The sequence below is a fragment of the Haliotis rubra genome, unplaced genomic scaffold (genome assembly GCF_003918875.1).
Source record: "Haliotis rubra isolate DU_JTF1 unplaced genomic scaffold, ASM391887v1 Scf146, whole genome shotgun sequence".
Taxonomy (NCBI): Eukaryota; Metazoa; Mollusca; class Gastropoda; order Lepetellida; family Haliotidae; genus Haliotis; species Haliotis rubra.
In genome coordinates, this window is record NW_025765403.1 from 1020635 (window position 1) to 1038237 (window position 17603).

Genomic DNA, 17603 nt, shown 5'->3' on the forward strand with positions numbered 1-17603 from the left:
CACGCCCCACTTTAAACTGTAGATCGCTGCACAAATTGCGTTGATGATAGGCTTGATCTAGGCGTGACTGTAGTTGGTCACGTATTATGTTTTACCCGAATTTTAAGAGTTTAGGAGCTGAATTCGTACAATTATTCGTTCTTGAGGTGTTTCCATTTCGTTTCAAAAGTTTATGAGGTATGATTGGTTATGCATGAGGGCAAGCAATACTTGGATTACTGTTGGCATTCGGATCTTGAGATCTTATTGAAAACATTTTTTAGGAATGCTAAAAGGATTGTTGTGTGACTGGAAACAAGCCATTGTTCTGGAAATATTAGGAGCTAGTTGCTGTTTCGTCAGCACACCACGCTGGATTCATGTTTAAGTCAATACAATAACATATTGTCATAATCTACGGATGTCATGTATACATGCCTATCAAGTTAAAACTAATTGGATAAATAGTGTTACTCTACTGTTGCCATAATAAATAATAATACCATGATAACAAATATGTCATGACATGATGCTCAGCATCATCTTAACGCCTTACATTACAGGCTCACTTGAACAGGCATCAAGATGATCTTAGGCAGTATGAGGTAACACATTAACGAGACCGAAGAAAGTTGATACGGATAGTCGTTCGTCCTTCATATTCTATCGATGTCATTTCGAAATACACGTTGAAGTATTTGTCTGGGCTTCTAACATGTACAGTCAAACGATATGGAGATGCTTGTTTCTATACAACATTAGTCAAGTGATGCTCGAGTCAATCGCCAGTAAAAGCATTTTTGAGAATCGGGAAGAAAAGTATTTCCACATTAATTGATGCTATATGGTTATTGCTGAAGAGTACCAATGCACAAAATGTCATTAACGGCCAAGTCGCCAAGATCGAATATAATCATCTTTAGCCATGATAATCGTTTCGGTAACGTTTCAAACATACATACACGAGTCTTACTGACTGGCGATTCGAATTTAGTATCCAGTTTGAAAGCCAAGCTATACATCCCTTTCACTTGTACAGTATTATTAAGGCACAAAACAACAAAACCAAACAAACAGAAACAACACAACGATGACTAGATTATCGCGATCATATTATTGTATGTTTGCCTCATTTCCGTCGATAGCCACACTCAACAGTATTCCAGCTTTATGACGACGGCCTGCACATGTTGTGAAGACAATCCAGCGATTGCAATCATGAGCATCAATCTAGGCGATTTGGATACGATCACATGCATCAACCATGTCACCGAGCCTGACCACACAGTCCCGTTAGTCGCCTGTAAGGGCAAGCATGGGCTGAGGAAGTTTATTGGTGTCATGGTTACGTGGCATCATTATCTATAATAAACACAAATATAAATATTTAGTTGTAAACGCCATTTCTAATATAAGTATGTAAATAAGGTTCTGAATGTAAAGATACCATTTCATAGATATGATATCGCTCTGCTGCACCTTTGTGTTATAAAAACACATTTTTTGCGGATCTGAGAGCAAAGGTAATTGTTTCATTACATTACTGCACTAACAAATCAGAAATCTAGACTGCTTCCTGAGCTGATAGAACAATTGTCCCACGGTATTGCAAACATTTATTTTTTTCCTGAAGGTTGAATTTCACTGCGAACAGGGGACTGATCGATAAAATGAAAATAAACTCCCCAAATTTCTCGAGATTGGTATAGATTCTGAACAAGGACAGACACAAATAAATCCACGGATATCCGTAGGTAGATACTTGGCGGTATGGGACAGCAGGAAAATGGAGAGATTCGTTGTGACATCATGAAAAAACTAAAAGACGAGGCGAACAGAGGTTTAACGTGACGAGTATTGCACTTATATGGCGACGGACATAGTTACCATACTAATTCCGAATGTACAGTGCTAGAACACTGAGATGAGATGCCGCAGTTTAACATGGATATCCAGCTCAGACACAGAGAATTTACCATTCCTTGTTTTATCGCCATGATAGTTCCAGGCAGGGAAACAGCAAGCAGCATCTTTAAATGTACTTTGTTGGTCGGGAATAAGACCACGGAACTCCCGTTCACCGATCAGACACTCTATCCACGAGACGACAGAGGTGGTCGAAAACACTTACCAAATCACCATCATGCATGAAAAGGGAGGTAATTGTATTCCGATCCCGGTACTGGTGAATCAGGTGGTATATCCACCAAATTCTCCAGTGTCACTTTCTTCCGATTATCACCCGACAGAGGAAGATGTTTCAACATGACAACGCTGTACCACAGAAAGCTGGTGTCACTTTTCATCTCCTTCATTCAAACGTCAAAGCCTTGTCACAGCCTTCCAGATCTCAGGATCTGAATCCAATAGAACATCTGGTGAACACGATAGAATTGAGCGTCGTCAAGATACGTCACAAACTCTTGCACACTTGCCAACGCATTGCCTTAAGGCTTGAGGAGGATTTAACAGGACAAAATTCATAAACATTCAAATTGTTCAAAAAGGAGTAGTAGAACAGTGATAAGAAAGACGGTGGTTACACTAGGGACAGACCAGAACGCTCCCTACTCTCGTGGACGTACGTTTCTCGTGACAAGACAATCGGAATTACCACTATTACCATACAGCAAATGTGTCTATCACCGTGCTAAGGTTCACCCTTGTGTTAATGAAATTAAATGAAGTACATATGAGTTTCTGTTCTTCAAGATTATGTATGTCTGTATCAACGTCAGATGTAGTGTCAAAGCTATCCACCGCTAATTATGCCATTGAGCCGAGAGGCGAAAATTAGATGAATAGATCTCAGAGATGAACCCAGAAGGTCGACGAAAAGGATCAACATTTACGAATATCAAAGAATTCAAATATGAGGTTTCGTAAGTTTATGATAAGGACAAAAGTGACGAGAGTCCGTTGCCAGAAACATCTTATACCCACCTTGTAATTCTGCTAAACTTAGCGATAAACAATGGACAAGTATGTCAGATACGTCGGCATGACGAGCGAACGCTTCAACTACAAGGCTAGCCACACGCCGCTCACTTCTTTAGTTATGTTCTACACTAAATGTTGATATTGCTGATTAAAGGCTTGGATCCGAGGAAATAATACAGTCCTTGGTGACAATCCATTGTGATCGACTACGTGATCTCTTGTGAAGACGTTTTCTAAAAATTCAGAAATCTGATAAACCTTCACGTAGATTCTGAACATCTTCAAGCAGAAATGCTGGAAACACGAAAACAGTTCGTGAGTAATAAATATGAAAACATATGCGTGTCAGAACGTTGATAAACCTTCATGTATGTTCTGACTACTGTAAAAAACCCGGAACTATTAGCGATTATTGTCGATTTTTCGACCCAAAGAAAAATATAAATGGGCGACCAGGGAGATTATTTTGTCTGAATGTAATAGAAATGAACTATAACTATTGAAATATAATTGTCATGCATGCATTGTCATGATTTAAAAAAAATTATGTAGCTTAAGCTTTACAAACATAAATGTACATATACTTGTATAAAGACGTCATGATGCTGTTTAGATAGTAAAATAGGGCATGTATTCCATATTTCGAGGTTTAGTAGCCATACCGAAGTAAAGTTTTGCGTGGCAGTTAGCTGTTTGTTAAAGATCGCGACATGGAATCTTTATAAGTAGGGTACAACGCTTTCGCTTTGAAATAGTTAGAAAAAGTGTAAACAAACCAAATATTGTTTGCATCATCATACAAAATCGAGCCTGCAAGACTCATATTATGATTCTGATTGTAACATAAACATATGTTTGGCAATCATCATTAAAATCGATAGTACTGTTTCAGTGTCTCTGCTGTTCACGGCGTCTTGGCCAGATCAAACTAACAGTTTAAAACACATACACTGTGAAAGGTTCTGCTGATTAACAAGCACCTTAGTGCCATCAACACAATTGTGGATTTGACGACAGCCGTAAGTAGGTAATTATGAAGAGCCAGAGTAAAGTTATTGCACACCTTATTCATCAACCGGCTGATGTGACAAGAATGCATTGTTTGTCGGGTTTTTTCACACTGAATAGGTGAAGTACAGTTTGTTGCCGATTTGTTGAAGAAGGTAAAACAAATGTCAAACCCACATCGGTGCAATATGATAGCCATTTTCTCGTGAGTATCTTGTCATATATTGCTGGAATTTTTTCAAAAGCGCACTTATCATACTCACCACATAAAATGCCTGTATCTAGCTTAATGTCACTGGTAACAAAGTTGTTAAGCATTAAATCACCATCAAACAATAATATATTTCTTCAGCGAAATCAAACTGTATGCACGTTTCAAATACAAAGAGGATGATCCCTTACATCATTTATAAAATCAGTACTTTTAATTTTCATGTGTACTCAGAAGCGATTACTAAACAAGCAAATACCGTTTTTTTCAGTAATGGGTTTCCAATGGTGTGTGGTTAATCAACAGTGGCTCTCAACGATGGAGAATATGTTCCTAGCAGATCAAAGATGTTGAATGAGCAGACTGACCAGAATCGTTGTTAATGTGTGACCTGCTGATTGTGTCGTACTGTGCCCAATGTCGTGAGCAGCACCTCATGCGAACAACCTCTGCAGACAGTCAGGTGAGATTGTCGCCTATGGTGCTCACCTTGACATAACTGGTTAGCTTTGCCTTGACTCTTACAGGAAATATTGCTGTCCGTGACGTACATTTTTATTCACTCAACAATACACCGTGATGGATGGACGGAATAAAGGAATTATAATATTCAGGAACAACGCTTACATTCGTCCGAGATATACAAATACGAAATGATACTACATGTAGATGACAGGAAAGTTTTTTTTCAGGTCAGTAGTGTATAGCTTAGTAGCTTAGTTTACTATTTTTCACAATGTAAACACAGTGGCAAATTACATCTTAGATCAGGCATAGAACCAGTGTGCAATCTTCGATAATGTGGTTACACGTGGGTACCAAGAGGGACTATTCGTTATCTTGTGCATCAATAGCTTCCGTTAGGAAAAGCGGCTACATTAAAGGATTTCTACTCACGTAGGCGTTGCTCACTGGTTTACATAATTCCACTTATGCGGAAGGTTGAACAAAAGAACTGTATTTACTCTTTTTTATCATTGAGCACACAGTACGTCTATACAATACACATTAAGGTCAAGGATCTGTCTCACATCAATAATAGTTCAACAAAAGTCACTTATAAACCCAATATGTCTTTCATTCTGAAATTAAATTTAATGATGAATCCTTCTTGCAGCAGATTTATTTAATTCGATATCCATACGTGTCACGTGACACAAAAACGTTGACGTGAGTGACGCTGTACTTTGCCGTTGGACTTTAACAATCATTCCTACTTTCGCTATTGAAGAGTTTGAAACACATGGGGGGCTGTACAGCATCAACATTGATCAGCTCTGAGGTTTACATAATGGGCACCTTGTGCAGCTAATAAAATAGGCTGTTTTACCCGGGGTTAAGGAATTAATGCTTCGGAGAAGGGTCGGTATAATTATTCATCCTTGAGGTGTTTCTTGTTCCTTTAAAAACTCGATGGTGGAACTCGATGAATGTGTGTACAAGAAAGCAAGCGTTACGTGTAACTGGATTACTGGTGGCATTTGGATCTCGTTATTCTATTTGAAGTGACTCGAAGGGTGTTTTTGCGTTTTCGAAACCTTAAGGGATGGAGCTGCTTATCTGGCTAGCATGTGTAAACCATGTGAAAGGTATGTATAGACAGTATATGTGTAACGTACCTATGCCACAACGCCTTTACGTTTATTTCTTTCTGACAGGATATAGCCACACAGTATAGCAACAGGCTTGTGTTGGAATGTTTAATGGTCCACGATGACCGTTCTAATACTTATATTGTAAACGTGTAATGAATTAAGCAGAACGGTTCGTTTGAAGGGCAGATGTCTGTGTTTAAATATACTTTGACATTAGTCTAACAATATATTGTCATTGTACTACTGTTTAATTATGAATTGAATTTGAGTTCTAAAGTCATCACGATCAGTTAGTAAAAACAAGGTCGTCGAAGTAAATCATTACATCTTAACTTAAACTTTGTCTTTGGCATTTTAGATACATTTTGAAAAAAAAGGGATATTGAAAGTCGTCAGTGTATTTTGCAGGTCGATTGTTACGTCCTCTGTATTTAGTCTCAGGCATCGACATCAACACATGCCACAATATAATCACTGTATTACAATGCTTTATTCAGGTGCATGGTTATATACATCAATGAATTACTGTGGCCGCGAACTGTCGAATACCACACTTCAGGCAAACAGGTCAAGAATAATCTCATCTGTTGAATAAATTCTTTTTATCTAGAGACACGACATTTCTTCATTTGTAGAGGATTGACATTACTCTTGTTTTGTAGACGTTGCAAAATGAACGCCAGAGGAATAGTCTTGGTATCCATCGTTCCTGGGGGCAATCATTAAGAAATATATTGTTTCCCAGGCGCTAAATTCGACTTTGTTAAATACAAATCAAGTTGGTTCCTTATACTATGCACTTAAGTATATTTGTCACTACAAGTTTATGTCCATGAGGTTGTCATGTTGTTGAAGTTAGACTAAACAAAAACACGAATTCACAAAGGCGCATTAACACCGATGTGCAGTGGAGTTGAAAAACAGAAAAACGCAAAAACATACATTTCTTTCCAAATCTTCTGATAGGACTTTTTTCAAAATCGAATTACAGCACTGATAATTCCAAAATCACATTATCACTTAAAAAGCTTCTTGTGATCTGAGACCCAGTGCCTTGCGGTATTGCAAATTGCCACTTTATTCCTCAATTTCAATTCATAATTAGATTGCAGTACAATGGCAACATATTATTAGACTTATGTCAACGTATATCTAAACACAGACATGAAACGACCCGTTCTACATGTAAGTATTAGAACGGTCAATGTGGACCATTAAACATTCCAACACAAACCTGTTGCTATACTGTGTGGCTATATCCTGTCAGAAAGAAATACGCGTAAAGGCGTTGTGGAATAGGTACCATGCACACCTTTAACACAGTTGACACTTGTTAGCCAGACAAGCAGCTCGACCCCTTAAGCTTTCGAAAACGCAAAAACACCGTTCAAGTCACTTCCAATAGATTAACGAGGTCCAAATGCCACCAGTAATCCAGTTACACGTACCGCTTGGCATTCAAGCCATCGAGAATCCACCATCGAGCTTTTAAAGAAACTAGAAACACCCCCAAGGAAGAATAATTATACCGACCCTTCTCCGAAGCATTAATTCCTTAACCCCGGGTAAAAAACACTATTTCATAGTGTTGTAAGTGGCGTTGTAAGTTGTGAAACTGTCCCAGTATTGCTGGATATCATTTTCTCTATCTTTATGCAGTTACGCCGTTCTAACGCTTGAGTGAAGGCCACAAAGGGATGACGTTAACTTGCAGGCTTATCTTGTGAAACACAAAACGGTACTCTCAGTCACTGGTTTTCGTCCGCAAGTTCCGGACGGTTTTCTTTCTTATTTTCGTTTTTGAAAATCTGAAATTGCATCAGAGCACCCAATGGTAATAAGGATCGATAACTGTAGTAGCATCTGTCTATGTATGCGTGTATCAGCCATTCTTATGATATAAGTACATACACCTTTACACCAATGACATGTTATAAACTTCACTTGTAATTGTCTGTGTATTGTCATTTGTGAATGACACCGAATAAGTAGGGAACTGGACGTAAATGTCTTGCAAATATGATCTGTCGCAATTTTACTCCTGATAGATTAAGGCTGAGACGCTCACATGAAGATTAATCTCACTGGACAAAACCGTGAGAATATGGTGATCATAACAGCCAATGCGTGGTCGCCCGATAAAGTCATAAATTCTGTCTGGCCTTTGCTTAAATACCATCACGACTGTCAGATATGATTCTTTCTTCTCGTGCGTGCTGATCAGTGAGTAGTGCTGTGTTTGATATGAAGTTAACTCAGAAGCGGTTGCTGCTTTAGATTCCTTCAATTTGATCAATGTTTTGTGTACTTTGTGCCAAGCCCAAAATTAAATATCGCTAGTTTGTCGAAAACAAATTGCAGAAACCATACATTTTCCAAGTTCAAAGCTACGTCTAAACTTTTATCTGACCCAGAACGCGAACGTCGAATACTACCGGCACCAGTTGTCGCAGTGTTCCCATGAGATATTTCCTCGTTTGTGGTATGGGGATTAAGAGAGGAATTCAGAAAGAAGACATAATTTAGCATCTTCCAATGCCCGGTTTTACAGTATGAAACGAGGTACATGTCATTTTGTAAATCGTTCTTGTATTGAGACGACATAGAAACATCGACAGATTGAATAAACTCTAAACCTAGTATTTGTGTAAAAGCACTTGGCTTTGGAGAATCATTTTAAAGACATCATGAAACATAATGTAATTTTTTTGTTGATGTTGCCTCATTAGTTCATGAATGTGCCGTATTATTCATGCAACATTAGTTGATTATTGCAATGTTGGTGCAACAAATGTAGTCAGGGCCATTACAATTATAATTAAAATACTGATAACCTGTGTTGTTCGCGTATTCCAAACTAGATTAAATTTTGTAACGAATTTGCAAAAGTAAAACGGTCAATACATGAGGAGGCTCAGCGGCCGGTAAGAATCAAGCATCATTACTCATGCTGACCCTATACATGGCAGTGCAGCAGAATGATGATGCCACTGCACGGACATCAGTGCTGTCCTGCTAAATGGTATACCCAGCTGTGAACAGTGTACCATTAAATCCTCGCATTCTCAACCTCGGATACCGTCTACACCAAGCTCGGGATGGAGTCATAAATTTTCGTATCTCTTAACGGTGTTTTGAGAGTCGTTCATTTTCATCAAGTTTGGCGTTGTGCAAAAAAGCTTTTTTTACTGTTAAGCAAATGTGTATTTATGAAGTCTTAGTGGATTTCAATAGATATCAAAGAAATATTCATAAACAATATGTTCGACCCTTCTCCGAAGCATTAATTCCTTAACCCCGGGTAAAAAACACTATTTCATAGTGTTGTAAGTGGCGTTGTAAGTTGTGAAACTGTCCCAGTATTGCTGGATATCATTTTCTCTATCTTTATGCAGTTACGCCGTTCTAACGCTTGAGTGAAGGCCACAAATGGATGACGTTAACTTACAGGCTTATCTTGTGAAACACAAAACGGTACTCTCAGTCACTGGTTTTCGTCCGCAAGTTCCGGACGGTTTTCTTTCTTATTTTCGTTTTTGAAAATCTGAAATTGCATCAGAGCACCCAATGGTAATAAGGATCGATAACTGTAGTAGCATCTGTCTATGTATGCGTGTATCAGCCATTCTTATGATATAAGTACATACACCTTTACACCAATGACATGTTATAAACTTCACTTGTAATTGTCTGTGTATTGTCATTTGTGAATGACACCGAATAAGTAGGGAACTGGACGTAAATGTCTTGCAAATATGATCTGTCGCAATTTTACCCCTGATAGATTAAGGCTGAGACGCTCACATGAAGATTAATCTCACTGGACAAAACCGTGAGAATATGGTGATCATAACAGCCAATGCGTGGTCGCCCGATAAAGTCATAAATTCTGTCTGGCCTTTGCTTAAATACCATCACGACTGTCAGATATATGATTCTTTCTTCTCGTGCGTGCTGATCAGTGAGTAGTGCTGTGTTTGATATGAAGTTAACTCAGAAGCGGTTGCTGCTTTAGATTCCTTCAATTTGATCAATGTTTTGTGTACTTTGTGCCAAGCCCAAAATTAAATATCGCTAGTTTGTCGAAAACAAATTGCAGAAACCATACATTTTCCAAGTTCAAAGCTACGTCTAAACTTTTATCTGACCCAGAACGCGAACGTCGAATACTACCGGCACCAGTTGTCGCAGTGTTCCAATGAGATATTTCCTCGTTTGTGGTATGGGGATTAAGAAGGAATTCAGAAAGAAGACATAATTTAGCATCTTCCAATGCCCGGTTTTACAGTATGAAACGAGGTACATGTCATTTGTAAATCGTTCTGGTATTGAGACGACATAGAAACATCGACAGATTGAATAAACTCTAAACCTAGTATTTGTGTAAAAGCACTTGGCTTTGGAGAATCATTTTAAAGACATCATGAAACATAATGTAATTTTTTTGTTGATGTTGCCTCATTAGTTCATGAATGTGCCGTATTATTCATGCAACATTAGTTGATTATTGCAATGTTGGTGCAACAAATGTAGTCAGGGCCATTACAATTATAATTAAAATACTGATAACCTGTGTTGTTCGCGTATTCCAAACTAGATTAAATTTTGTAACGAATTTGCAAAAGTAAAACGGTCAATACATGAGGAGGCTCAGCGGCCGGTAAGAATCAAGCATCATTACTCATGCTGACCCTATACATGGCAGTGCAGCAGAATGATGATGCCACTGCACGGACATCAGTGCTGTCCTGCTAAATGGTATACCCAGCTGTGAACAGTGTACCATTAAATCCTCGCATTCTCAACCTCGGATACTGTCTACACCAAGCTCGGGATGGAGTCATAAATTTTCGTATCTCTTAACGGTGTTTTGAGAGTCGTTCATTTTCATCAAGTTTGGCGTTGTGCAAAAAAGCTTTTTTTACTGTTAAGCAAATGTGTATTTATGAAGTCTTAGTGGATTTCAATAGATATCAAAGAAATATTCATAAACAATATGTTCGACCCTTCTCCGAAGCATTAATTCCTTAACCCCGGGTAAAAAACACTATTTCATAGTGTTGTAAGTGGCGTTGTAAGTTGTGAAACTGTCCCAGTATTGCTGGATATCATTTTCTCTATCTTTATGCAGTTACGCCGTTCTAACGCTTGAGTGAAGGCCACAAAGGGATGACGTTAACTTGCAGGCTTATCTTGTGAAACACAAAACGGTACTCTCAGTCACTGGTTTTCGTCCGCAAGTTCCGGACGGTTTTCTTTCTTATTTTCGTTTTTGAAAATCTGAAATTGCATCAGAGCACCCAATGGTAATAAGGATCGATAACTGTAGTAGCATCTGTCTATGTATGCGTGTATCAGCCATTCTTATGATATAAGTACATACACCTTTACACCAATGACATGTTATAAACTTCACTTGTAATTGTCTGTGTATTGTCATTTGTGAATGACACCGAATAAGTAGGGAACTGGACGTAAATGTCTTGCAAATATGATCTGTCGCAATTTTACCCCTGATAGATTAAGGCTGAGACGCTCACATGAAGATTAATCTCACTGGACAAAACCGTGAGAATATGGTGATCATAACAGCCAATGCGTGGTCGCCCGATAAAGTCATAAATTCTGTCTGGCCTTTGCTTAAATACCATCACGACTGTCAGATATGATTCTTTCTTCTCGTGCGTGCTGATCAGTGAGTAGTGCTGTGTTTGATATGAAGTTAACTCAGAAGCGGTTGCTGCTTTAGATTCCTTCAATTTGATCAATGTTTTGTGTACTTTGTGCCAAGCCCAAAATTAAATATCGCTAGTTTGTCGAAAACAAATTGCAGAAACCATACATTTTCCAAGTTCAAAGCTACGTCTAAACTTTTATCTGACCCAGAACGCGAACGTCGAATACTACCGGCACCAGTTGTCGCAGTGTTCCCATGAGATATTTCCTCGTTTGTGGTATGGGGATTAAGAAGGAATTCAGAAAGGAGACATAATTTAGCATCTTCCAATGCCCGGTTTTACAGTATGAAACGAGGTACATGTCATTTTGTAAATCGTTCTTGTATTGAGACGACATAGAAACATCGACAGATTGAATAAACTCTAAACCTAGTATTTGTGTAAAAGCACTTGGCTTTGGAGAATCATTTTAAAGACATCATGAAACATAATGTAATTTTTTTGTTGATGTTGCCTCATTAGTTCATGAATGTGCCGTATTATTCATGCAACATTAGTTGATTATTGCAATGTTGGTGCAACAAATGTAGTCAGGGCCATTACAATTATAATTAAAATACTGATAACCTGTGTTGTTCGCGTATTCCAAACTAGATTAAATTTTGTAACGAATTTGCAAAAGTAAAACGGTCAATACATGAGGAGGCTCAGCGGCCGGTAAGAATCAAGCATCATTACTCATGCTGACCCTATACATGGCAGTGCAGCAGAATGATGATGCCACTGCACGGACATCAGTGCTGTCCTGCTAAATGGTATACCCAGCTGTGAACAGTGTACCATTAAATCCTCGCATTCTCAACCTCGGATACTGTCTACACCAAGCTCGGGATGGAGTCATAAATTTTCGTATCTCTTAACGGTGTTTTGAGAGTCGTTCATTTTCATCAAGTTTGGCGTTGTGCAAAAAAGCTTTTTTTACTGTTAAGCAAATGTGTATTTATGAAGTCTTAGTGGATTTCAATAGATATCAAAGAAATATTCATAAACAATATGTTCGACCATAATGATGTTGCTAGGCGAATTCCCTAACTTCAAAAGACGAATGAATTACCCAGAAGTGCCTGGTTCGATTTTAATACCAGTGTATGTGCACTCTAACCAAGCTGTATTACAACATCCAGCTGCAAACATTGCTATACCTAGCGAAATACCCGATTTCACTGATTGTCTGTTCATTCAAACATTCGCTACCGTTAAACCATATGTACGAATACAGCAGATCAAAGCGTATTACATACAACAATCAATCAGTCATGGCGGTGATGAACACCAGTGTATTGGTGTCGGGTTTCAAGTATATTTGGAATGCAGTTTGATTTTGCTCAATGTGTGACTACAATATACCAAAGAGGATTATTACTCAGCAATCTAAAGCCCATATTTATGCAGGACACAGAAGACAAATCACTACTATACATGCAAGAATGATGGATTAGGTTTTTATAGGAGTGCCGTATGGTGCTCAGATGGTTCACGAATGGTCCTCTGTCACACTGTAATAGATGATGTAGACCATCAACATGTCAATGCCATGATCAATGCCATACTTCTCAGCATGTGCTTGACACTAGTACACTAAATGTCAGCAAACAACATTACACTGGTTCTAGAACGTCCCGACTGATGCTTCTAATAGTTGTCGGTGCAGCCATCAAAATTATTTTGTGACCAGTGGCAAGGAATGAAGTAATCTGATGTCCTTCAGCTGAAGGATTCACTGGTCGCTGGTTTGCATTATCATGTTTGCATTATTACATTGGTCATGTAGAGTCTCTCTCCGTTTATGATCCTTTCAGCGAATACCTGGTGCCCTCGCTGATCTTCAATGATCCATTCACATTTTCTTCTCCGATGGTTTAGTTTATAGAACAAAGATCCCACCAAACAGGGTGCTGTACATATTGTTCCCTTCAGTACTGATGACAAGAGTATCTCAGACAACTCATATACTCTGATTCTACATACCATAGCGAGTCAACTGATGTTCTCCACTGCTAAAACATGTCTCCTTAATAAACAAGCCTGGGTATTTTCAGAGATTGTCACACGTTTTCCGGTAATACCACGTGGAAACTGACTATTTATGATCCAAACGTGATTTTATTATTTTTCATAGTGTTCACTGTGCAGACGTTGTAATGTAATGTAATGTAATGTCAGCCAATTGTTTGAAGTTTCCCAGTCAAATGGAATTCTGATTCCTTACCTCTGACCGCGAGCAGTACCTTGTAGATCAGAAAGAGGTTATGTGTTGGCTGACACAGAGAGACATAATGTAGGATTTCAGAGAGTAATCTTGGTTAACCCAAGAAACGATGGCGGCAGAATATGTTATGGGTAATAAAACAGAAGTACATTATGTACGTTGTCCTCGGAAAAGAATTAGGAAGGAAAATATTCAGCCCTGTATCATGCTGGTATAATGAACATACCCCCTAGCTCCACACCTGAAAAAATCAGCCTGAGATATATGTCAGGTTAATATAACATTGATTCTCCCTCTTGTTTGGCGTTCATCTTTATTATTAATTTTTACCGACAGAAATATTTATTTCAAATAAGCTCCAATGCTGCTGTTGACGTTTACACAGTTTTCGTGTTTTTCTATGAATGCGTCTTTCCGTGCCACAAGTACCCATATATATGATGAGATCATTATTTGCGTCTGATGTGTCTTGTGCAGTTTGATTTACCTGTTTTTTTAAGAACATAAATTTGCATATGTCGCTATAAGTGAAGGAGCCTGACTTTACCATCCAACATTAAGTACAGCTCATTGTTACTTTTTCTCGATTGTATTGCTATGTACACTCTTACAAAGAGAGAACAGGGCTGTTTATAAAGATGAAGCTTACATCGATCGAAAGTGTTTGCAAAGACCTGATTTGATTTTGTTGTATTTCTGATTTTTTATCGATTTGGTAAATCACTGGCCAGATAGGAATCTGCAATCTCCGGTCAGTGTACAAAATCTGGAAACTGCAAGTAAAACAGTTATGACTGGGTCAGGTTTGTTCGTAAAGAAACGCGTATATTACATCTATCCACAAATCCTGGCTAAACCGCATCCTTCTCAAGGCTTTGTGCAGTAAGGAACCTTGTGTAGCTCACGCTCAGAAGGCAGTAATGATGCTCACCAGTCATCGACATTAGTTTGAGTGATCAGGATACTCCATACAGGGTTAAACACACGATATCTACGCATCAATAAGCAGGTTATGTTCCTCTACTCCCGTTGTGGACTACACGAGGTCTCCTCTCGGATAATCCGTGCAGACAAGAGCTATGATCTTGGTCAGAGGTCAAAAGGGGATGCAGGTTTCGATCAGGCTGTCGGGATGGGGGCGATATTTCACGCTGATAGGTGTATCGATCGGTGGTAAAGTTTCCATGCTAACTTTGCTTCTGACAAGTAATCCCTCTACTTGGAAGTAAAACACAGAATCAGCTGTGTCACGTTTGACAGTGGAATTGGATATGGTTTTGAAACAAGAAAGTTACTCAGTGGTATGTTAGAGAGATATCAAAAGGGAGTCATCCGTGCGAATATTAACTCATGAGGCTCTAACATTAGGAGGCGGTCGTACCTTTCACTCTTACCTATATTCCGATGGGAGATCATTGAAGGATCAGATTCAGTATACATCTTCGCTAACTATTTTTTATGTTTGAGGCATAATCAGTGAGGATGTACGCCAGGAGAGCGCAAGAATATACTGTAGGTTGTCCTTAGATATTTATTGTCCCGACAAAGAAACAGGTGAAACATTTTTCTGAGCAGTACATTAACAAACCTGATTTGTCGAGTGTTATGTTGGGGTTCGTTGCCAGTTATATAATTGCGGACAGGGATGAAATAGTTTACATTAGACACCGAGGTAATCACGCCCGACCACCCTAGTAACCTAGGTAGTCGCCGAGGCAGTCCACATGAGTTATTTTGCTACGTCACAGGTTGTGCTATGTCGACGCGTGTATGTAAACAATACCAAACCCAACAACAAACATGAATTGTCGAGTTTTGAGTGGGAGGTACGTTGTCTAGATTGATAGAGCCAACGAACCTCCACGCCATCAGGGTATGATGACTCGTATCAACCGAGTAGTCGAACCTGACCACCCGAGCAAGCGCCCCTGACCACCCAATTAAACGAGCCCGACCAAGAGTCACCGCATCCGACCACCCGAGTGACCGAGTGTGACCACCTGACGAACGCACAAGTAACCGAGAGCGACTACCTGACTAACCAAGCATGACCTTCCCAGTAGCCGAACCCATCCACCCATTAACTGGGAACAACCATCTAGACAAGGGAGCCACAGCACCCACGCAACCTAGCCAAACCACCCGACGAAACGAGCACGACCACCCGAGAAACCAAACCCGACCACACGGTCGCGAACACCCGACTACCCCAGGCCGGCCACACGAATAATTGAGCCCGATCGCCAGAGTAACTGAGTGCAACCCTCCAAAAGCAAGTTAGACCACCCGAATTATTCCATTACGTCATATGTTGTTGAGCACCGCGGTAAATTACTTAAAGAATACCAAACCTAAATCTAATTTGTCAACTCTGATCAGCCTTATATCTCAGGAGATATGCGCTTCAGTAGTCGACTGGCTGGTGCTGTAATTATGCGAGTATCTGTATTGTCTTATTCATCAGCATTTTAATAATTCGGTTTAAAACAAACGGGCTGGTTATGTTTTGCTCGTTAGCACGATACTTGTACACCTCACCTCTCAGTGTTGTGCCTGGACATGAATCCACAGTTTCACCTGATCTGCGTCGATACTTACCGTCAGAACAGCAAACCATTGATCTGTTATGATGACAACACATATCCCCACAAACAGAGATTGATCACGACAGAGCAACGGAAGTAAAGGCAATAACTTCATTTCTACGTCCTGTCTGTTTAAAATTGATAACTCTCCATTCTCCATTTGATAAACGTTCCTCAACGACAAAGCCAGAACGAAGACCGTTCGTGTAGTTCCGCCCTCGATCCTCGATTGAGGTGCGAAACTAAGTGACGAGAAACTTTACTTGCATCTTGGTAAATTAGATTTAATCGCGTCTGTGAACCGATGTGAACTTTGTCCCATCACACACAAACCGGGTCCTAATTTCAGACGTTTTGAGCTCAGAAATCGAAGAGGGCTGGCTTATAAGCAAAGCCTGTTTCATTGCAGGAATTGTTACCTCGGTGAGAAATCACTGTTGTTAGCAAAATGGAGACGCTAGGTAATTGCAGCCAAGGGCAAAATAATTTACAGCTCTGTGATGCCAGACATTTAGGATGAGGTTATATAAAGTCTTTGTTTGATAATTGGTTCAGAATAAAGAGAACTACACAGAAGGATGCTTACATTAACGGACGTTTGATAACAATGACACGGCGTCTGAAGAATAGATTATAGACCAGTTAATGAACTATAGAGAAGAGAAAAGTTTCAAACGACGGAGTTTCCAAAATTTGACTTGGGAATTTTGCATGGTACTGTCGTTACGGCGAGTGTCTCACTGGAATTAGTACACATCGTGGTGAAGATGATCAAAAACGTCATACATATATCTGTGTCATCTCTGTTGACACGAGGATACATATATAGCTGATGGTTAGTGGGAAATTCAAAGAGTGTTGTTTAGTTCTGTTCTTAATCATAGCCTTCGCCAGGCGGGGTTAAAATTGACATAATGGATTAAGCACCGTTAAGTCAAACATCACTCACTCAATGACTGCCTCATCACGTCAACTCGAAGCACTGGTGTAGCCACCCGACTTTCCTCTTGGGACTTTGGGTCATTCGTCTTGAATCAGGTCATTAAGGTCTTTCGTCATATTCCGTCTTGGTCATTGATGTTTTCGTCTTTGTCGCTGGGCCTTTCGTCACAGGTCATATGTCACAGGGCCATATGTCAACAAGCATGTGTTTGATATCTTGCTTCACGATCAACTACATCGTTTTAACAACAACGGACATGAATTTCAACATTTGAGATCATTTTCCCTCTCTTTTTAACAAGAAACAAACGTCATGTGATGGCCTGTGATAAATGCCTTAATTGTTTCGTATATAAATACATCCATAAATAATATCCAATGTCATCTGTTCATTTT